This window comes from Seriola lalandi, unplaced genomic scaffold, assembly GCF_002814215.2.
Source record: "Seriola lalandi dorsalis isolate HSWRI2012SDOR001 ecotype SW California unplaced genomic scaffold, Sedor1 jcf7180002054672, whole genome shotgun sequence".
Taxonomy (NCBI): domain Eukaryota; kingdom Metazoa; phylum Chordata; class Actinopteri; order Carangiformes; family Carangidae; genus Seriola; species Seriola lalandi.
Genome location: NW_019525225.1, coordinates 2,813,142 through 2,834,192, shown reverse-complemented (window position 1 = coordinate 2,834,192; position 21,051 = coordinate 2,813,142). Strand labels below are relative to the sequence as shown.

Genomic DNA, 21,051 nt, shown 5'->3' with positions numbered 1-21,051 from the left:
GTGGATGACATTACAGCATTAGTGTATAATGCATTGACCACAGTACTCCTACAGTCAGTGTTGAGCGTGAACACTGAACTGAATGAATCAGTTTACAAATGATGAAGATGAACGTGAACGCTGCTCACATTTCACGACAGTTATACAGCATGCCACATGACGTCTTCATAAACACGGCCCAGCATGACTGATGCTAGCGGTACAGATGGTACAGATGATAGACGCATCTACTACTGCTGAAGCCAGTTTGTTTGAAAAGTTGAAGCAGTTTTATGAACAAACAAGTGAAGACTTGTGAAGACTATTATATTTACGGATTTTAAATGTAACTCATGTCTGTGATTCTTCAGTGGTATACAATAATCCATTTAGTTTGGGATTGGCAATGATTTGGGGCTTGTGATGGATGGGTAGAAGGAGGTTCTATTGAAAAAGAAAAGCAGCCTATTTATTTAAAAAAAAAAAAAAACAAACAAATGAATATGAACTAGTTCATTTTTGGAACTGTGAACATAGTTCAAAAATTTAAAAAAAATGAACTATGAAGGTGAACTAGTTAATTTTCATCTGTATGAACTGAACTTTGAACTACTTCTTTTTAAGTGTGAACTGGCACAACACTTTCTACAGTACTGCACTTCAATTAAGGAGCATTGAAGCTTCGAGGAGACCTCAATGCACAGCAGAACAAGCAAATGGACCAAACTGGGGCTGCAACTGATAACATGCATAATAGATTGATCTGGCCACTATTTTTCAATCAATCAACTGTTTTGTCAATAAAGATCCATGGACCATGGTAATTGTTGTCCTGTATTAAACTATGTTGAAGACTCACGGATAAAAGTGTCCCGCAAAATACAGAATCATCCCATTATTGGAAACTAAAACACAAGTTCCATATTGAACTGATAAGGGAAGTGCTTTGTATCCTATTTTTGAGACGCAGTTCAGTGCAAACCTATAGAAGATATACTGTATATTACTGGTAACACTCTTAAAACTCGATTTGTGTAAGACAAAATGAAACCCTCCTGTTCTCCCTCAGCCTGATCCACTACCCAAACAGAGAATGCACATTGTGGTCCTGACTCATGCACAATGTATCTCGGCCAATAATTTTGTTGTTTTTTTGCTATTTTTCTACAGGGAGCGTAAGGGAACAAAGAATACAACTGAGGGGGCTGAGTCCACTTAAAAACCACCTGGTCGCTGGAGACCATTTATGCAAAGCAGCTTTACAACAACCATAAAGATAGAAATACACTGAACATTGTTAGCTTGACATCATTAGCTCGATGTTACACGTTGTTAGCTCGGATAAATTCTCCATGATTCAACTGTTCAGTTCATTTTACAGATACCACAAGTCTAAAATTGTATGTTATCAATTCAGATTTACTGCCATGTAAACCAGCATGACAGCTAAATGGTGATGATCCCTACCTTGAAAGTGGTCATGAAGTCTTTCTGTTGACTGTCTATTCCTCGGTTATTTATAGTCCTTTAGTCCATAAGGTTCCACAGATCAAAACAACATTTTTTATAAGTTCTGATTAGTTTACTGCCTGGTTATGAACTTCTAACTTTTTCTCTGCCTAGAGACACCAACAACAAAAAAAAAAAAAAAAAAAAAAAAAAAAAAAAAAAAAAGAAAATCTGATAACTGGATAACTCTGTTTTGATGGTCTTAGCTTCCTTTCTGAAGCTGCTATAGCTAGCAGCCAAAAAAAAAAGAAAATTTGGTGTTCATCAGTTCATCAACTTTGTGAATATTTAATCTTAAAGAGAAATCATAAACAACTGAACAGCATTCAGGGGTTTTAAGTTGCATCAGACTTGTTCGCTGTGAAAGAGGGGGCGGTAACATTTATTTTAGCAAATTGTTTATGTCTTAAATATTAACATATCTCTATTCTGCTTTTGCTGTAACAAATCAGTATGGATGTCAATGCTCTGATGGTATGTATTGATTCCACTGTACCACAAACCAGCTGCTCTTTGTTACAGTTTGTTACAAAGCTATACGGGAAAAGAGTCAAAACATCGTATTCGAGTAGCCAGAAAAAGCAAATGTTTGGTATTTTTGCTTGATAAACAATTATCAAATTCATTGGTGATTAATTTTCTGTCACTTACTTAAGCCAATAATCAACTTGTAGTTTCAACACTTCTGTATTTGCATTTGCAGATATTTAACATTTCTGCAGTGTGTTCAAATCAACACTGGCTTATGGCTAAAAGTTCATTACTGATATAGAACATACATATTCACAGGTGCACATACTGTGTATTTGAGAAATATGCACATGTACTAGCACATATAACTTTCACCAAGCCATTTCTTGACACCACAAACATGACATAAACACATCACCAACATCATCAACCTTCAGACACACAAGTGTGAAAATGATAGAGTGGATCAATACTTTGTTTAGCTTGAGAGCAGCTGTTAGCGGGGAACTGAGACGGCTATGCCAGCAGCTGCCCTGAGATGCTCAGTGCAGGGAGGAGACCTGAGTTGGGCGGATGCCGCGTGTGGTAATAAAGCTCCATCTGCTCCCTCAAATCTTGGATCGTTGTTAAGCATCAGACTAATTTTGAAAAGTTGTTTGTGATCTAATTGTGCATGGACTGACCACAAGTCACCTCAGAGCTTAGAATGGATTGGTTGTGGCATCAGTGATATGTGAATGAACAAACACTGCATGGTGCAGGACTGAAATTATTATCATACACTTGAGTTTTCTGTTTTATTCAATTTAAGGTAACTTAATCTCTTTGAGCTGTCATGATTCTTATATTAACACAACTAATCAGATGAGGTGGAAAGAGGTGTAGAAGAAAGAAGAAATGCTGATTAAGAAAAGATGTGAGGAGAGGAAAATATGGGAGCCAAGTGCAGAGCTGCCTGGGAGGGTGGGGGAGAAGAGTTTGCCACACAGTCCTGTGTCATTTACGCTTGGATAAAAAAAGAAAAAAAAATCACATACAGGGCCCCTGTCTCATTTCTATGGCAACCTGAAGGCCATTATCGTACCTTGCCATTCATTATGAAAAGACTTCAGCTGAGGACTGTGCGGTGCATTTCCCCTGCTCACAGCTGGGAAACTGAGGAGAAATGAATGAGTAAAAGGAAAAACTCCACTATGCAGCATAGTGCAGCAAAGTTCAATGACTCTTACAGTATAACAGTTTATTAATGCAAGGGATTTAAATATAAGTCAAGAGATTATAAAATAGATAATTCAAGACAGTGAAATGTTGCTGAACAAGTATATTTGAATGACAATGCAAATTTCAGAACTGTTACCGGGTACTTTGAAAATTCCCTGCATCTTAACTCTGCAGGAAGTGTTGGCCACATGTGCATTCTTTTGTGTGGCTAGTGCTTTAATGTCATCTGTGCTCGACAATTTTTGTATTTTGGGAAGCAGCAAGGTTGTGCACGTTTAAAATTGTGTTATTTTTCCTGTTTCAGCAGGAAAGTCGATTGTCTGCCTCACTTTCTCTCTACTTTTGACCGTAGCTCAGTGCTAACTTTGTAAAACCACACTCTCTTTCTTCCAATGGTATATTTTACAAAAATAATTGAGAGGAAATTTAAAATGATCCTTGATTTTGCATGAATAATAATTAGCCATACTTAAATAAAATCCATGACTATGGTGGAACCATGCAAAAAAAATCCACCTCCACAAACTGTTTTTGTAATACAATCTTCTGCATGTTTTTATTTCACATTAATTTGTTTTAGAAAAACAACAGTACAGTATTACAGTAAGTGAAACACACACCGGACAAAATGGAGAAATCCTCAGTAACCTGGAACCAAGGTGTACAGATTCTGGGAGCAAATGTTGCTGCTTTTGTAAAGCGTTGAGCGCATACTGATGCTGGTTGACACTGGATATTGGCATATCCTGACCCACTGCTGATGAAAACTGTGTGATACAGTCCAAAGCTCCAGAACAAGCAAGTAAGTGGACCTTGACTTGGGATTGTTTGGTAAAATTTTTGTACACATTAATTTCTTGTACTCAACCCCAGGAGGATCATCTGGGAATTAAAGTCTGTTTATATAAATAGCTGTGTTCACTTGCCCTATAGCTACAGATGTACAGTACAATACAGTAAATGCGTGTAGCTAATTAAGAAAGCAGACACAGAGACATTCAGTTTGTGAAACAATATTACAAAGCTTGAACTCATTGTTTTACAGTTCATAGAGTTAAGAGTTTTTTCCATTTTGTTGAATTACTGCAATGTCTAAAAAATTGAAATATTAATGAAAAACATTCAGTATCCACAAACCATCAAAGTACTTCTGTTTAACACCTTTAACATAATTTGGATCTTATTGTATGACTGATCACAGGGTGAGAGAGTTGAATGACCAACTCTGAAGGGCTTTCCAAAACAAAACCTCACCTTCAACCATTAGTGGATCTGTTCATGAGGAGCTAGAAAATAAGAGTTTTCTTCTTCACTATGAAACCCACTTTAAGATGCATTTTCCATTTTTGGATACACACAAAAAGCAGAAAGAGGAAATTGATCTGTTTTTGTTTTTGTTTTTTTTGTTGTTTTTTTTAACCATTTTCCAGCCTGAATGAAAGAATGAAGAGAACAGATGATACACAGACCAGTTTGGTTTGGTAAATTCATTTGCCAACTTCAACTCTGGTGACTCAATATTTTATAATTGTAAAAATGTTTTTATAATATACATGAATTAATTGTGGAGGAACTGTCTTGTATGGTAACATGCCCACAAAAACATCCAACATAAACATGGTGTTTAGATCAGGTGTAGAAAGCATGGTGAACTGCTTCCTCACCAGCAGCTGTCTGTAGTTAGAGTTTAGTTAGAGTAACTCTTAATGATCCACTAAGTTGTGAGTATAGTTAAATACATTATAGTGTTTCAGTGTTGGCAGTAGAGCTGCTGTTGCTAACTGTGTGAGAAAAGTGAGCAGGGTTAGTGTGACAGTGCATTAGCAGCCAGAGTCCATTCTCTGCGTCCCCAGAGAGACCAGAGCGGGCATATTAACATTCTCCTCAGAAGGGCCACAGGATCTGCCTTCAATGCCGTCTGACTCCAAACAAAAGATGGTGTGTGTATGTGTGTGCCTGTGTGAGACACAGAGACAGGCTGGGAGTGTGTGTGTGTGTGTAACTGTGTGTAAGATGAGGAGGAAAAAAAGCAGGGAGAAGGAACAAGGGAAAAGGGCTACAGTAGAAGGAGATGAGTTTCAGTATAAATGGGCTGTTGCCTGCTGTGTACAGATTTGCATTTCTCTTCAAGCAAATTGTAACCCCCATGTCCTCCAAAATTCAAAAACATTTGAAGAATTCAGCAGTTGATTGATTTCCTATCACTGTTTTGTGGTGAAAACTTTATCCATCCAAAACATTTTCATGCAAATCAACCTTCTTTTCTTTGTTCCTCGGCTTGTGTAAAGAGTTTTAAAGAGCCAACCGACTGTGGAACCTTCCCCATGAAGAAACATACTCCATGAATATAAAAAAAAAACTGAATCTGAGCGATGTTATTTTGCCTGGCATTAGTATTATGATGCTTCCTTTTCTTTCAGTTTTTAACCAATCACTGTGATCAACACCCTTGTCGACCACTCTCTGACTCTGTTAAGGTTTAGAAAGTATTGCTTTACAGTATGAGCAACAGGATAAGTTGCTATGTAGACTGTAACCAGGGAATTCATGACCAACTCCTCTTACTTACTCACTCATATACCGTTTCTATTTTTATTTATGCACTTCTGTATACATGATGTTCTTTGAGGACTGTTTTTCAAACTGAGCACATGTGCTGGTTATATACAAGCTGTAATATGTGAGGGGGCCTTCTTAAATTTGATTATGCAGCAGATACCAGTGCTGGCTGCATCACTGTCATACCCAGTAGCAACTGTAGACAATTGACTTCCTATGCATAACTCAAACATCTGGCCTTCATCACAGAGTGCCCGAAATCTTTCTACATTCCATGTGCAAACTGCACCATGTCATGCAATCTATGTCCACTCTGCTGCTGCTGTGAAAATAATTCACTACACTCTTATTCCTGACTACAGTATCACAGTAATGCAGCTCAATAACAGTTACAGTAAAAGTACAGGTAGCAACTATTAATCGTTTGATAATGGATAGCTTGTTGTACTTTGAACATGTCAGTGACCAGTCAAATAGCTGTGCAGTGTTATTATAGTTCATTCCTGCATGTTTTCCACATTTATAACAAAATTTCTCTTTTGATTGAATAAATTTATTATCACCAAGGGCAAACTAATATGCAGTATGAGCATAAAAAGAAACATACACAATAGAAAACAAATAAAAAAACAATCCCAGTAGAGTCACAGTTACATCAGAGATGTATTCTCTAGTCACCTGTATCAGTGGAATATCACATAAAGGCACTACACTACTTTTCAGATAAATGTGACAATATACATGAAAAAACAATACAACATTTAAAAAAACAATATTTTCTTGCAGTGTTTTGTACAAGTGCTGTCAGCTCAATATGAAATCAACTGTTAACAGAAGTATGTTTGTGCAGTGAAACAGTTCAGTTTCCTAGCCACTACAGAAATAGACTCTATAGTTATGCTAGCAGCTCTGTGAGGCTGTATGTAGGCACAGCAGGAGCTAAATGCTAACATGAGCATGCTAACAGGCTCGCACTGACATAGCTAAAATGCTGATGTTTAGCAAATATGTTTGCTGTCTTAGCATACTAACGTTTGCTAATAAGCATATATCACAAAGTGATGGAAATGTCATTAGTTTTATAGATGATTAACTACAAACCAAGTACTGAACAATTAAAACTTTGACTCTGATGTTAGTGAATCGCTAAAGGATATGAATGTTTGCACCAAATTTCAGGGCATCCATTCAGTAGTTCTTGAGAAATTTACATGAAAACCACAAATATCAATCTCATGGTGGCACTATAGGAAAGATTAGATGAAAAGTCATAAGGATATATCGTCTAGGTACCATGAACATCTGTAGTAAGTTTTGTGCCAGTTTGTCTGACATATTTGATATTTCACCGGATAGGTTTAAAATTAGTGTGGGGGTCATTTGTCATTATGATTCATCGTCTGGGGACCATGAATGTCTCCACAAAAGTTCATGGCAATCAGTCCAATAATTGTTGAGATATTTAAGTCTGGAGCAAAGTGGTAAACTGACGAACCGACCAATAGACTGACATTTCAATCCCCATTAGGTAAGTTCCTGTACATCATGGAGCGGACAAAACAGGGATACTTTATAGTACAATATAATATAATCAAAATACATTTCTAAAGCTTGTGCTTGCTTTTTATTGACTGTACTGTCAATTAATTTATGAGGCTTTTAAATGCAGCATTTGTTGTTTTGCTGGCTTTATATCATAAGTACCTCATATTATTTTGTATCTGTCTTACCATTATTTGTTTTATTGTTGTGTGTACTGCCTCAATAATTTGCCCTCTAAAGAAAAATGCCCAACATTATTTCAGCTGTCGGTAAAATATAACTGTATATCATCTGTTAATAATCACAAGTACTTGTTAATAGCAGTACAGAATAAGGGTTTAATCAAAGAAAATTTTTCATAGGAAGCGTATAAATGATTAGTCAACATTTTATGTTTTTAGCTTGTGCATTTTAAGTAAATGAAGGATTGATTGCTTTTACAAAACTGGCTAGAATGGGTTAAATTCTGTCCATTTTTCTTTGCTTCCTCTTGACCCACATCACATTCAGACTAAATATGCTTGTGATTAGCATAATTCTAGTAGCTGTGATTGGATAGCTCTGTGACTGACTAACAGCTGGTGCGACAGAGGGCCATCTCCACTGACCTGAAAAAGGGGAACATCAGATAAAAGCTGACAACATTTAACCCTGAAGCAAGGCAGCCATTGACCTTGCATATGCAGTATCACAGCAAAGGTACGGTGTACATACGTCCACAGACACAAGTAAAAAAAATAAAACTGGCAACCTCAGATATAAGGATATGTTCTCGAGGGACACTTTGTTTCTTCACGTTCTTTATCATTTAATTAGAATAGTTTCTTCCTGGCAGAGTGTCTGAGAGAATGGAAGACCTTCTGAATTTACAGCTATATATCTTTGGCCTCCACCTACACACATCCATTTGCTTTTCACCAAAGCACAGTTCAATACAGCAGTAAGATTTCCATAAGTTGAAATATGCTTTCTGAATTCTTAGCCTTTGCTTTCACTCTCACTGCAAAAGTACTTCACTCATACCTTTATCTATGAAGAAAAATTACACTGTACAGTAATGTGTACGTGTCCTGTGAAAATAGTGTGAGTGAGTGTGAAGCAGTCATTTCATGATGTTTGAAGTCTGCTCTGAGGACATATGGTCAAACGGCACAGTTCCTGCCAAACAGAATTAGGAGGACTTTCTTACCACTGCTCAATTTCTCTCTCCCACCCTCTCTCTCTCTCTCTCTCTCTCTCTCTCCCTCTCTCCCTCTCTCTCTCTCTGTGTCTACAACACATATCATACACACACACACGAAGATAGCAAATATATGCACTCATCTTGTCTATACATAAACGCCTGCAGGATCAAGGACAGACTGTGGTTCATATTCACCATTGAAAAGCAAAATATATCATATCCAAAAGAAGAAGCCACGTTTTCATAACAGAATTTGTAAATCAGTAAAATGACAAAGAGTTTGCTTCTTTTAATTGTATTGTATGGTATGGTATTGTATGGCATAGTATGAAATAATTTGGTCAATTATTATAGTTAAGATGAGTTATTTTGGTGACAATAGCATTGAGGTTTTCGTCTTGGTTTTCCTAATCTGGTTGAGACCACACAGTCTGCATCCTATTGGTACAAATATGGATAAATTTGCCATGAGATCTTGATCACAGTGTTTGCAACCTCTATGACATCCATTCAGGTATAATGCACTGCTCAAAGTTCCAGGTGTGTCTGCCTCTGTGCAGCGATAATATGTGTCCATGCGCTGGCTGCGGGGAAGTGTTGCGATAAAGCTATGCTAAGGCAAGATCCGAGAGAAGCAGGGGAGAGATGCTGGCAAACACTTGAGGCTGTGTTAAGATGATTTGGTTTGAGTGCAGCAGAGGCAGGCAGACCGGCAGCACAAGCAGTAACAAGATGGCGGCGGTCTGCAGCAGAGAGTGTAGTGAGCTCTGTCCAGGGAGAGACGAGTCAGAAAGCCATAAGCGTAACCCGCTCAGGGCACCTAGGTGCCAAGTATCACAGTAATTTGGAGCCAGTCCTTTCCAGGGGTTGGGTCGGGCAGAGCGGCGCCAGCACCCACACGAGCATTGATAGGTGAGGGGGGGCGCGAGAACAATGGAATGGCTGCCTCCCAGACAGAGCTGCCGTACTGCAGTGATAAGGGAACAGGAAGGAGGGGGCAGAGAGGGTGGCACAGGAGGTAGACACACCTGCTTCTGCCGCTGGAGCAACAGAGACTGCAACAGCCTGAGCTGGATTCAAGCACGAGTCCAGCCTCTCATCCAGCGATCAGAGGGCATCTCAGGACTCTGTGAGAGCATGAGTGAGATCACAGCACAGGGGAAGAGACAAAGACAAAACCACACTCACTGATATATGCTGTACACTCACAAAACACAGATGAGTTTATTCATGCATTTAGACATGAAAAATAATATAGAAAGAAGCTGCATCTTAAATGTGGAAAATGTGGAAAATCACTGATGGTTGCTTTGTGTTTTTTAGAATAACCTCTTCGTTTAGTATATCAAATGTATATTCAACTCCAGGACATGTTATCTTCTGTTACAGTGTCACGTTTTCTGATCAAATTTATAATATAAACAGATTTATAAAACCTATAATGAAACCTGTTTAAATCTGTTTTTAATTAAATGAAAATAATGGGCACAGGTGAGTCCACAATTGACTGACAGCAATAAACTACTGCACATACACTTAACTGTGAGGTTAATTGATCTAAATAAGTAAACAGGAAAAAATAATAAGAATGGTGTACTGCAGTCTATTTTTTCCTTCACCCCTAAAAATTGGATGTTTCTAATCTGCTTGGTTACTGCCATTCAAAAGATTCTCGTATCCAAAGTCATTTCCACCACTATAAGTACAGCTGTGTACACTACACCCGAGTGTACAGTGTAACCCTGTACAAAAAACATCCGCACCAAGCACCAAGCAAGATGTCAGTGAGAGACCTGAAAGATCTATAGTTCTCTCAATGGTCGGCCATTTCACAGGTTGGAAAAAATCCAGCAGAGGCCGGGGGGGTAAGGCTGTGGTGGGAGGTCTTAATAATGTTGCGCACACACGCACACACACACACACACACACACACACAAATAAAAGTACAGTGTGAATGCTTGAATTGAATCGCACATGTGGAAGTTAATGAGTCATTACTTTTCTTTTGTCAGAGCAGAGAATGATATTTCAAAACCAAAGAGAAATCATATCTGCGATCACTCTACAAATATTCAGTACATTTCATGTTCCTTTCTTCTTCCTTTCAATCTGTCTGGATGTACTCTGTCTCTGCATGTTTTGATGAACAAGGCTAACACTGACACCATGACCTACTGCTTCAGACCTGCTGCTCTGGGTAGGAAACCCCACTGAACTGAGACAACACAACTACATTTATATTTTACCACCAAATACCTGAATGTAAAATAACAAGGAATTTTTTCCCTCTGTATGTAGATGCATGACAAATTAGAAAAGTTCAGATAATGTAATTTGACTGACAACACCTGCTTTCTATCACTGATTGCATTTAAGATGCAAATCTGATAGATGGAAAGATAGTATTAAAATAACAATAAGTATTTCTTACCATGGCAATGCAAAGATCAAGGCCAACACAAAATGTGGATTCCAGTTTTTCATTAAGCTCTGCTGCAGGATCAGGAGGTTTAGAGACAATTTAAGATGTGATATGCTTCTTTACTCTCAATTTGGCTAACCTGCATTATGTGCTGCTGAAGTCATTCTGAGACAACCTTTCTTACAGCTGCAGCAGACTGGGGAGCAAAGCTCCCAATAAGATATGAAGTGCGTGACAATGTAAATGAGTTGCAGATTTACAGAAGTCATTGCTCATTAGAAGCAATTGACCACATTGTAAAAATGCCTATTTAATGAATCTCTAAATTCCTTAAGCATGGAGAGAACGTACCAAAATGGCAGCCGTTTCTTCAACCATTCATCTGATATGGCTAAAAATGCCTTCAAATCAAAGCTGAAAATAGAATCAGAGCTCAAAGCTACCTGTCCTTCAACTGCATAATCACATTCAATCCCAACTAATGAAAGAATGAGGACAAAACATCAAACAGTATCGCTGTTCAAATGCTGTTGAAGCTCCTTGAAAGACGGATAGCAACTTCAGAGTAGCTGAAGAAGAAGAAAAGGAGACATGCAAAGGGTTACAAACTGTAGGTGTGGATAAAGGGAGGGGATCGCTAGAAATGAAGCCGTTACTGTGATCACAGATCACCGACCAATTATAGTAACAGACCAGACACATTTCAACACACTGAACAGTAGTTTTAGGAGAACTGTGAGCACTGACACGACAGTCCTTAACATGATAGTATGGTCATCAGCAACTGAGGACCTGCATTGGCCCAACACAAGAACAAAAACAATCATTCTGCCTTATAACAACATTTTCATTTCGCTGTAATCCTGCTATCATCCAAAGTTTAATAACTTGCCACCCATAGGGGGGAGGCATCCTCCTGCACATGTTCAAGTATCTTACAATTCTCATTCACCTCTGCACTGAGTTTCTCTATTCAGTTCAGTATTCAGTACATTCACATGTAACAAAGACGCAAACACACCAGGTATAGAAAAAGAAAGATGAGAATTTTCATGAGGTCAAACACAAGTGTACTGAGCTCTCAGTGTCACGCTCTCACCAGTACTTTGTGCTGCTCTCAAGATAAGGCATGAAGAGCCCGTGGACAGCCTGAGTGGCAGGATTAAGGAGAATCATGATGAATTTTAACTTCTTTTCTCTTTTTAATGAGGGAAATGTAATATAGTAAAGCGTAAAAATGTGATTTGTGCTTCATATGTGTACTACAACATTTTTCTATTGCATGTAAATGAATACGTGTTTCTGATATATTGTTGTCCTCGTGTTTCTGCATACGAGTGACTGTTTATACTTCACCCACAGAGTAGTGTGTGTGCAACTGTCTTTTACAGACTGAGTGAGGTCCTTGTGCTTTTCGTCTATTTCAGCATGTTTAACATTAGTCACTGTGGGTGTAACCATAGTCACAAATTCACCCTTGATTCATTGTACCTGCCTCAAAATAAATGGGAATACTGTAAATGTGACAGCGTTTTGCCACATCACCCCACCTTGTCTGGACATCCCTCCATCCCAGTCACATGCCCTTCATAGCCACATTCCTCTATCCATCTCCCCCGCTCCCCCACCCAACGCCCCACACGCTGTGCCTGCCTCTGGGTCCAAACCCCTACATATCCTGAAAAAAACCCAATGTTCCCCCTTTTCGTTTCCCTCTATCTCTATTTTCGCTGTGTGGGTGGATCAAATGAACATTCACTGTCACCGCGCCTAGCTAAAAAAGCAGAGCCGTCCCTTCTTTGCTGCGCTGTCTGTCTTTCCGCCATGTTAGTCTTTTCCTTTTTTTTAGGTTACAGAGATGTGTGAGTGCCCCTCGCAGCTCCCAAGAACCCAACCCGTGCACATCACAGCAAAACGTCACAAGTTAGGGTCTCAGGGAATGAGAGAGGTACAGATTGCTTTTTGTCTGGCCTTGCCTATGCGACATACAGTAGATCATCAGCTGGTGGAGCGCCATGGCTGAGACTAGAGCAGACAATGGCAGCTTCCTCTCCTCCTGGCTTTGTGCTGTGCTGTACCCTAAGTCTCAGTTTTGCCACTAAGTCCACTCTGGTTTTGAGAAGTCGGCGTCTGCACGACTGCACAGCACATGTATTAGTTGATCCATAACATTTTATACTGTACGAGATAATCATGCAATTCAGTGCATGAGTCAAATACCGATACATGCCGAAAATCACAAGCACATCACATCACGCAAGACTCTAATACTGATCACATATCATCTTATTGCAAGTGAACACACACATACTGTACACACTTGTACTGTAGTCAGCATTGAATGGCCATACACACCCAGACAGACTGCACTTTTTTTTATTATCACATGATGTTCATAAGAATGGCTCTGCCTCAGCGTATTTTGGCCTGTCTGTCGCTGCCACAGCTTGGCTCGGCTGAACAATGGTATGATAATCGACAGTAAAACATCATAGATTTTTCACTTAAAATGCCATAATCCCGCACTGTGCACATGCGCAGCAGCACCAGTCAGACGACAAGGACAGCAGCAGAGACTGAAAATGGGCTGTCAGTGTCTCACTCAGATAAAAATCCCTCCCCATCACTAAAAAAGCCAAAGCTCCTTACCGCTTACATTCTCCCCATGAGATATCCCATCTCCAGACACGCCAGGCTTGTCAGTCCTCTGAGACCACACCTGTCAATCATGCGGCTCTGATTTTATGGAGGGAAAGCGCATTCGTCAGGTGGACAGAATGAGATCTGACTGCCCGCCAGATGAAAGAGGAGGAGGAATAGGAGGTTGGGAAGGTGATGAGATGAGATGCGAGGAAAGGGGGGAAGGAAAGAAGAAAAACTCACCCAGCTGACTGTGGTGGCGGAGTCTGCCGCAGTCCTCTCTGTATGTCTGCACCGATCAGCCTAGCACAGAGGAGGAGAGGATGTGGCCAGACAAAATGGAAAGAGAGAGATCTGTGGGAAAAACAGAAAGCTAGAGAGAGAAGTAGAGGGAGAGAATTTAGTGCTGCTAGCTCAGGCTTTGTTGAATGGATCATTCGGACTAGCACATGAGGCTGCTGTAGCAGATTGCTGCTGTCTAGCCGTCTGCTGCTCAGACATGCAAGACTATACCATGTGCAGCCAGAGAGAGCGAGAGTGAGAACGAGAGTGAGTGCGAGAGTGAGAGAGGGGGAGCGAAAGAGAGAGAGAGAGAGAGAGATACAGTGACAGAAAGAGAGATGAAAGGGAGGGCAGGTGTGAGGTTAAAGGGTTAAAGTAGGTGAACAAAAAAAATAGAAGGAGATGGGTTTAAACAGAAAAGAAGTCCCAATGACTGACACAACAGTAAATGTGGAAACTAGGGAGTAAAGAAGCCACGATATAAAAATGTAAAGCAGCAACAGAAAATATAGACAAAAAAAGGGAAATGCTGTTTAAATCCTGTCACAAAATAAGAATGCAGCACAATGCACTATAGAGGAAATCAGTAGAAAAACGAAGCACACAGAAAAAAAGAGCAGATCAATGGGCCTGTACCGCTACATGCATGCTCACTAGTGCAGGAGAGCACGGACAAATGACAGAGAGATAGAAAGAATGAAAAAAACAGGATTGAAAGAATGGAAGAAAAGCAGTACTAAGGTAAGTTAAGGTAAGATGTGTTACTGATTATAAGTAAAATAAAAGCCCATTCAAATGAACCACGCTAAGACACACATGCATGCCACATACAATCTAATAAAGTAGATATATACCCACAATTTCAGCATTCCCTAAAGTTTTCCATATGAATCACAGCTTTAGATCAGACCTTAAAAAAATTCTTGTTATCATCAGGTTTTTGTAGATACGGTTAAAAGCTGAAAACAGGCTCAGACGCAGAGCGCCAAACCAGCCACAGGAGTGAATAATAGGAAAAAATGTGTAACGCCTGTTGCTGTGGTCCCTTTGCCTGCTGCTACTCACCCTTCTTTCTCCATGTGACATTACTACCTATCTTTTTCTTCCCCTGTCTGTCTGTCTGTCTGTCTGTCTCCCGGATCCATCTGTCTCACATTTTCTTTCTGCTCTTGCTCGGTGCTTTAGTCTCGCTATATCACACCTCTCTGTCTGTGTCTGTGCCTCTGTATTTTCTTTCCCTCCTCTGCCTTGCATGCTTCATGGATTGCAGGCTCAAGTCCCCAGGGCAGAGAAACTGTAGAGCCTCTGCTTGCCGCTCTCTGCCTGTTACATACAGCATTGAAACAGCAGTAGCAGAGCGGGGAAAGAGAAATAAATATCATCCATTCATTTCCTCCCACAGCTGAAATCACTTAGACTCTAAAGGCCTGCTATATGCAGAGAAGGAGAGATAAGGAAAGGTAGAGAGGGAGGGAGAAAGTGGAAAAAAGAGCAAGAGCATACAGTTGCAGAAGAGAGAATGAAAGAAGGCAAAGATAGGCAATCACATTTTCATCTTACAGTGTCTCCTTTCAAGCTCCTTTTCATTTAAGAGAAGAAAAAAAAAATCCTTCCCCAGTCGGCAAGTCCGGTATTCTGTTCCTGTCTCTCTCTCCCTCTGTCAGTGAGAGTGACTGGGTATTACAGCGTGCATTTCATGGAGAGAAGGAGGGTGGGAACAAGCGGTAAGCGGTAAAGGAAATGTAACTGGAAGCCTAGTGGTGTGGTAGTCTTATATTTTATCAGCATTAGTTGCTGTAAAGCAGCAGAAAAGCGTTGTGAAAAAGGAAGAGAGACAAGATTGTAGGAAAGCGCGACAAATGGGGAGAAGAGGGAATTAGAGGAACAGGGTTCCTCTGACGGACAACACACAATGGGCTGAGATCAGTGACAGCAGAAAAATGGCCTGTGTGGTCCCACACTACCAGCCTCTTTCCCTCCACTGGTTAAAATGTATTTCTCTGAGCGTGTATTCTCTTTTGAATTTCTAGGTCATTTGAAACTCAGAAACAAAGGCTTTCGCCTAATCTGCATTTTCCTTTATTACTGACCTGAGTATCATCTTTTTTTGACTGTATAGCATCACTTTTTAAAAACAAATAAATTTCTCTGGGTCACAGAAATCACATGCTGTGTTTTATTAACACATCACATGCACTTCAGTGCAGCGCAAGTGTCCGTTCATATAATCTCAGTTTTACAAAGTTCCTTTCTTTACTTCCACTTCCTCTACCGCAACGTTGACACTTTAAGTCGGGCACACACAGAACTCACATTAGAACAGCTAAACAGGACTATTTATAGAAATTTTCAATGAAGACAAAAACCTACACTTAGATTCCACAAGGAGGAGGGGGTGTGTGTGCTGGGGGGTTCACAAGTGAGAGCTCCTGTATGCCTCCTGCCGTATACTGTAACACACTACCCCACGGCCACAAAAAAGAACATTTAACACAGGCGTTGATGTAAATAAAAAACACTTTTCTTGTATCAGGAAAAACCAGACTAGCAAGTCTAATATGCAATGAGAAGGGAAAAAAACACAGTAGAAACATGTTGTATCTACTGTATCTGACTGCTCGCTCTCTTGTACTGCTGAAGCTGCCCCGTACCAAGGGCCCCTAATTCATTCTGGCCCACAGAGCTCCTTACCCCACCTCCATCGAACCCGGTGGCCTTGGGACAGAGAGCGAAGAGTTTAAGTGGAAACAGTCTTTCATCATCACACCACTCCCTGCTCTACACATCTGCACACAGCAGCACACCACACTACGGGGATACCATCTATCCCTAACAGGACTGTATCCACTGTCTCATTTTATTTCAAAGATTAGTTCAGACTACAAACTGTATAAGGAACATAGTTACATTGCCGTACTAAAAAAAGATGTAGCAGGAACAAAAATTTTCATGTGAGTTACTTTGGGAAATAAGGAGGAAATGCAACTGATATAAATTACTGCAAATTGCTGATAATGTTCCATTTTAATCAAAACCCGTACAAATAATGCAATCTATCAAAAAGAAAATCTATTTTTTTGCTTAACATTGATTTCATTTGTATGCCACATTCAGCAGTAGCATCTTTTGATGGGAGCTCATAACTGAAATTCCAACACCTTCAACTGAGGTTTGAAAAATGTAGACTCCAACAGAGATCAAAACTATGCAACTAAAATGTTCCTGAGAAGAGCAGTTAAAAGTCACAAAAGAATCATTAGAATATGCCTCAAATAAAGCGATAAATCAGGGTATTTTACATTGCTGTCAGGGTCCAAGTTTGAAGCAGTGAAAGTTGTTACTGGCTGTTTTGATCACAGCAGTGTCTTTACCACATGGCTGTGCAGAGGAAATATATCGTTTTGGTTAAGTGAAACTGAACTTTGTACATAATTGGCTGCCAAGACCGTGTTCTTCCCCCTGCGGCTGTATGGTGTTTCCCTACAGTGGCATCTCTTTCATTAGAGCGGGCCACAGACCTAGCTGCAGCATTTTGGAGCTTTCTCCACAAATCTGAAACAATTTCCCAATCATTGTTTTCTACTCTGTGATGGTTTTAATTTATGCTACAAATAATGTCATACTGTATGAAAGGCAGAAAGGCAATTTTACCATGTTCATGCGAGTTTACCTCTGACTATAAATGTGAAACGCTGTTCGAAACAAAAGAATCTGTGAAAATTCAAAATCAATATTTTAGGGTCAGATACAAAACCACCCGATTATAAAGACAGTTTATTTACATCCAACTGATAAACTCCAATCCCATTCTAATACAGCATAAGAGTTGGTGTTTGGTAAAAAAAAAAAAAATCCATCAGAGTCCAGAGTGTGTAGTGTTTCCTCAGGGAAAGCTAGGAGGCTGTACAGTTATCTCCTGTGGTGTCACTCTGAACTATACAACCTACTACCTCAACCTGCGGAACACTGCAGGAGACTGAAGGATGGCTGTTTAGTAGGTGTGGGCATGTGGATCAAATCTACCATGGTTAAAGCAATTTTACAGTACACTCTGATAGCAAACAATGTATGTTATGATATCTGGAAATTCGTACATAAATTTAAGTAAAAGTTTACAGCTAAAATAACCAGATGCGAACATGCGTTTACCCATTATCCATCGAATTACATACCTGACAAATCAATATTATGCAAATTCAAACATTGCTTTGAAGCAGTCCTGTTCATTAGTTTGACCAAATGGCCTAATTCAGCCAGAAATATTAAAGGGACTTTCGTAATCTCATGTCATATAGTCATACAGCCCAACCTTACTAGTTTGGGTGGGGTCACTGCGTAAAGAAGGGACACGTGGGATAGGTTTGGTAGAGAATATGGTGTATCCAAGGATTCAGGGTCAGATAGGGTCAGTGTCGTTTAATCATGGGAAAACAGGCAAGGAGAGCATGGTGCTATAAATGACTTTATAGACAAGAGTTTAAAGAAGTCTGACAGTTCCCGTCTTTATGTCTTTCCAGTCAAAACCTGCTTTGAAGATAATTACACTGAGCTAGTCATTTTTCTTACTGGCACAGGGCAGGTGCTGTGTTTGCCAGGAAGACACATACCTATAGATACGAGCTTGTGCAGCCAGTCACCACAAGTTCGGATCTACGGGTTTGTGGCAGCTGGCATTACCCCTTCAAGAGCAAATAAGGAAGCAGAAACCCACATAACATGGAAACAGCAAATCAGTCTACTGTCTGAACCTGTAAACCCAACTCATCTCAGTGGGCATTCAGCAAATGCATCACAATGAACACTGTATTTATCAAGAACCAGAGTTGATCATGTTCATAACTTTGTACATTTATGTCGAATCTTCTAAGAGTTCAGTCCACTTTAACTTTTGTCTTCATAATATTTAAGGAATAAATCTTTGCCTGATAGTACCGAACAGTAAAATAAAAAAGTGATCCTTTCATATATTGTTCATGTTTTATATCTAATTAAACATTTTCAGTGTGGCTTTAAAACATATTTCCTGTTTCTGTATCTTACCGAGGTGAGCCTTGAAATTAAACCATGGTGCACTGAGCAGGCCAGAGCACATGACTGTGAGATGGACGTGGTGTTTGTGTAACCTACTGATCACATTCTTTTGAGGTCAACATTTATTTTTGAAATGTCAGACAGAATAATAAATATACTGTACGTTGTTTCACATCTGGAAGAGAAAAAAGCAAAATGCCAGCTACTAATGAATGACTTGATTTTAGAAAATAAATTTGTGCTGTATAAAATACCATTTTAGCATGAGTTTTTTTTTTTTTTTTTTTTTTTTTATGAAATACCACAATATGAATAAAATGTTCAAAGACCATCACGAAACCATGTGTAGTCTTAACTAAAGGACCAAGGACAAGTACACAATAAAATCTGACATTTCTGGGTAAATATTTTAAACTAAGACTAAGTGATACTGTTAAATCATATGTAAATTGCACCTGTATGGATACATAAAATGACACCAGTTTTATTTTGAAAAGAAAAGCGGTCGTATATAAATACTTTCTGTGCGATTATCTGATAATCTGTGCATTTCCATAATGTGTAATAACACTGTTTCTCTTGACCTTAAGACCTGCCATAAACTCAAGCAAATATTTGGTGTGAACAGCGAACACCGTCAAAAAAACATGCACTAGGAAAAAAAGTCACCAAGTACACATCATAAAGTGCGGATTAGAAACTACATCGAACCAAGCTAACAGAGAAAAAACATATTATAAATCGCCAACATACCAGTGGGGTACATGCTGGATCTCATGGTCAGACATCCTCTGGAATCAAATGGAGTCAGGCTTGAGGGTTAGCGTAGGCCAATGCTTCAGCATAAATCAAGAAACCTATAAAAACAAAAATACAAATAATCACAAACTGACTGTGAACAGTGAGAACAGTCTAACATTCACAGATGAGACACCCGTACACACATTCCTAACACCACACTCTTACAAACACGTGGTAATCCAAGCACACCCTTAAAACACAGACTAAAAACTACAGGCACTACAACAGCGATTCAATAACAGTAACAGTAAAAAAAACAAAAAAACAGCTAAATAACATTCAAAAGTAAGAAGATAACAACCCTTCGTTCTCTCCCAGTTACGCCCTCCTAACCCGTTGTCCAGTCCCCATTTTCCGGGGTACAAAAACCTCAAATCGCCTTTCAAAAAAAGGTACGGCAAGAGAGAAATGGCAAAAGGTTGAATGCGGTAAGATGTGGATGAGGAGGAGTCGCAGCGCAGGGCTGGCTACAGAGAAAGTGGAATTTGTGACAAGCAAAGGAAAGGGTGGTGTTTTCTTTTTTTTTTGGTGCTTCATTCTGCTTGGCTTTTTTGGATCTCAGCAGGATCCTTGGCTGCAGCTCTGTCTCTTCTTAGTGCTGCCAAAATTTGGACATATCCCTTTGTCTTAAACTTTGTTGCATAAAATCAAATTGAGAGATGAGAAAAGATATTACTTAAAAGAGACAAGGGGAAAGGACCGGTCACCAAAACTAAAGCGCAAGTTATTGAAGAAAAGGACACAGCATGAGTGAAAGTGCACAGCAAAGAGGAGAGAGGCTTAGCAGTTGAGTGCAAGGGACACAAAAAATTCATTAGAAAAAAAAAAAAAAAAAAAAAGTCAAGATGGAAGAAGGTTGTTTCGCATCAGAATTTTTTCTCTGCAAACATATTATCTCCCAAGTGCGAGCTGCAAAGTGTGCCTTCTCTGCTGCTACAACACAGCAGCCGAAGCCTTTCCAAAGATATGCCACGTAGTGAGAGAGGGAGAGAGAAAGCAGCCACTTTTTCCTCTCTCCAAAATGGCTGAGGGCCGGGGGAAAGCAGCTTTGAGCAGAGAGGAAGAGTGGTGCTCCCCGTCCTGCTCAGGGGAGGGCTGGGCGATTCAGCGAGCATCTCTCCCTCGTCTCCCTCTCCTCACTCATGCCCTTTGTCCCATTAGCCGTCTTTCAGACCGGACAAATGGTGTACAGCTGTGTTGTCAGTCCATAAGAAACTCTACTTGGCCCACCATGCAGGGGAAGACTACAACTGTAAACGAGTAAGGCTGATATGGCTTATTGTGTGTCTCCCATATGCCCACATCCTGATGTTCTCCACTGTCGTCTGTGTTAATGTGTCGTCCTCCTGATGCTCTATGTTTTATGTTTTTTTTCTTAATGTGCCTAGAATGCATTACAGGATAAAGGACT

General features: G+C 39.8%; 1 long non-coding RNA gene across 1 annotated transcript in view; it reads right to left on the bottom strand.

Annotated features, from left to right (window-relative positions):
* Positions 1-3,708: 3,708 nt before the first annotated feature.
* LOC111666258 (uncharacterized) overlaps positions 3,709-21,051 on the bottom strand; it is a 56,304-nt gene continuing 38,961 nt past the window's right edge. Inside the window, exons 3-4 of the long non-coding RNA XR_002761571.2 lie at positions 19,593-19,696; positions 3,709-9,591 (exon numbers count right to left, since the gene is read on the bottom strand). This is a non-coding gene — a long non-coding RNA (uncharacterized LOC111666258). The remainder of the gene's footprint in view (positions 9,592-19,592; positions 19,697-21,051) is intronic.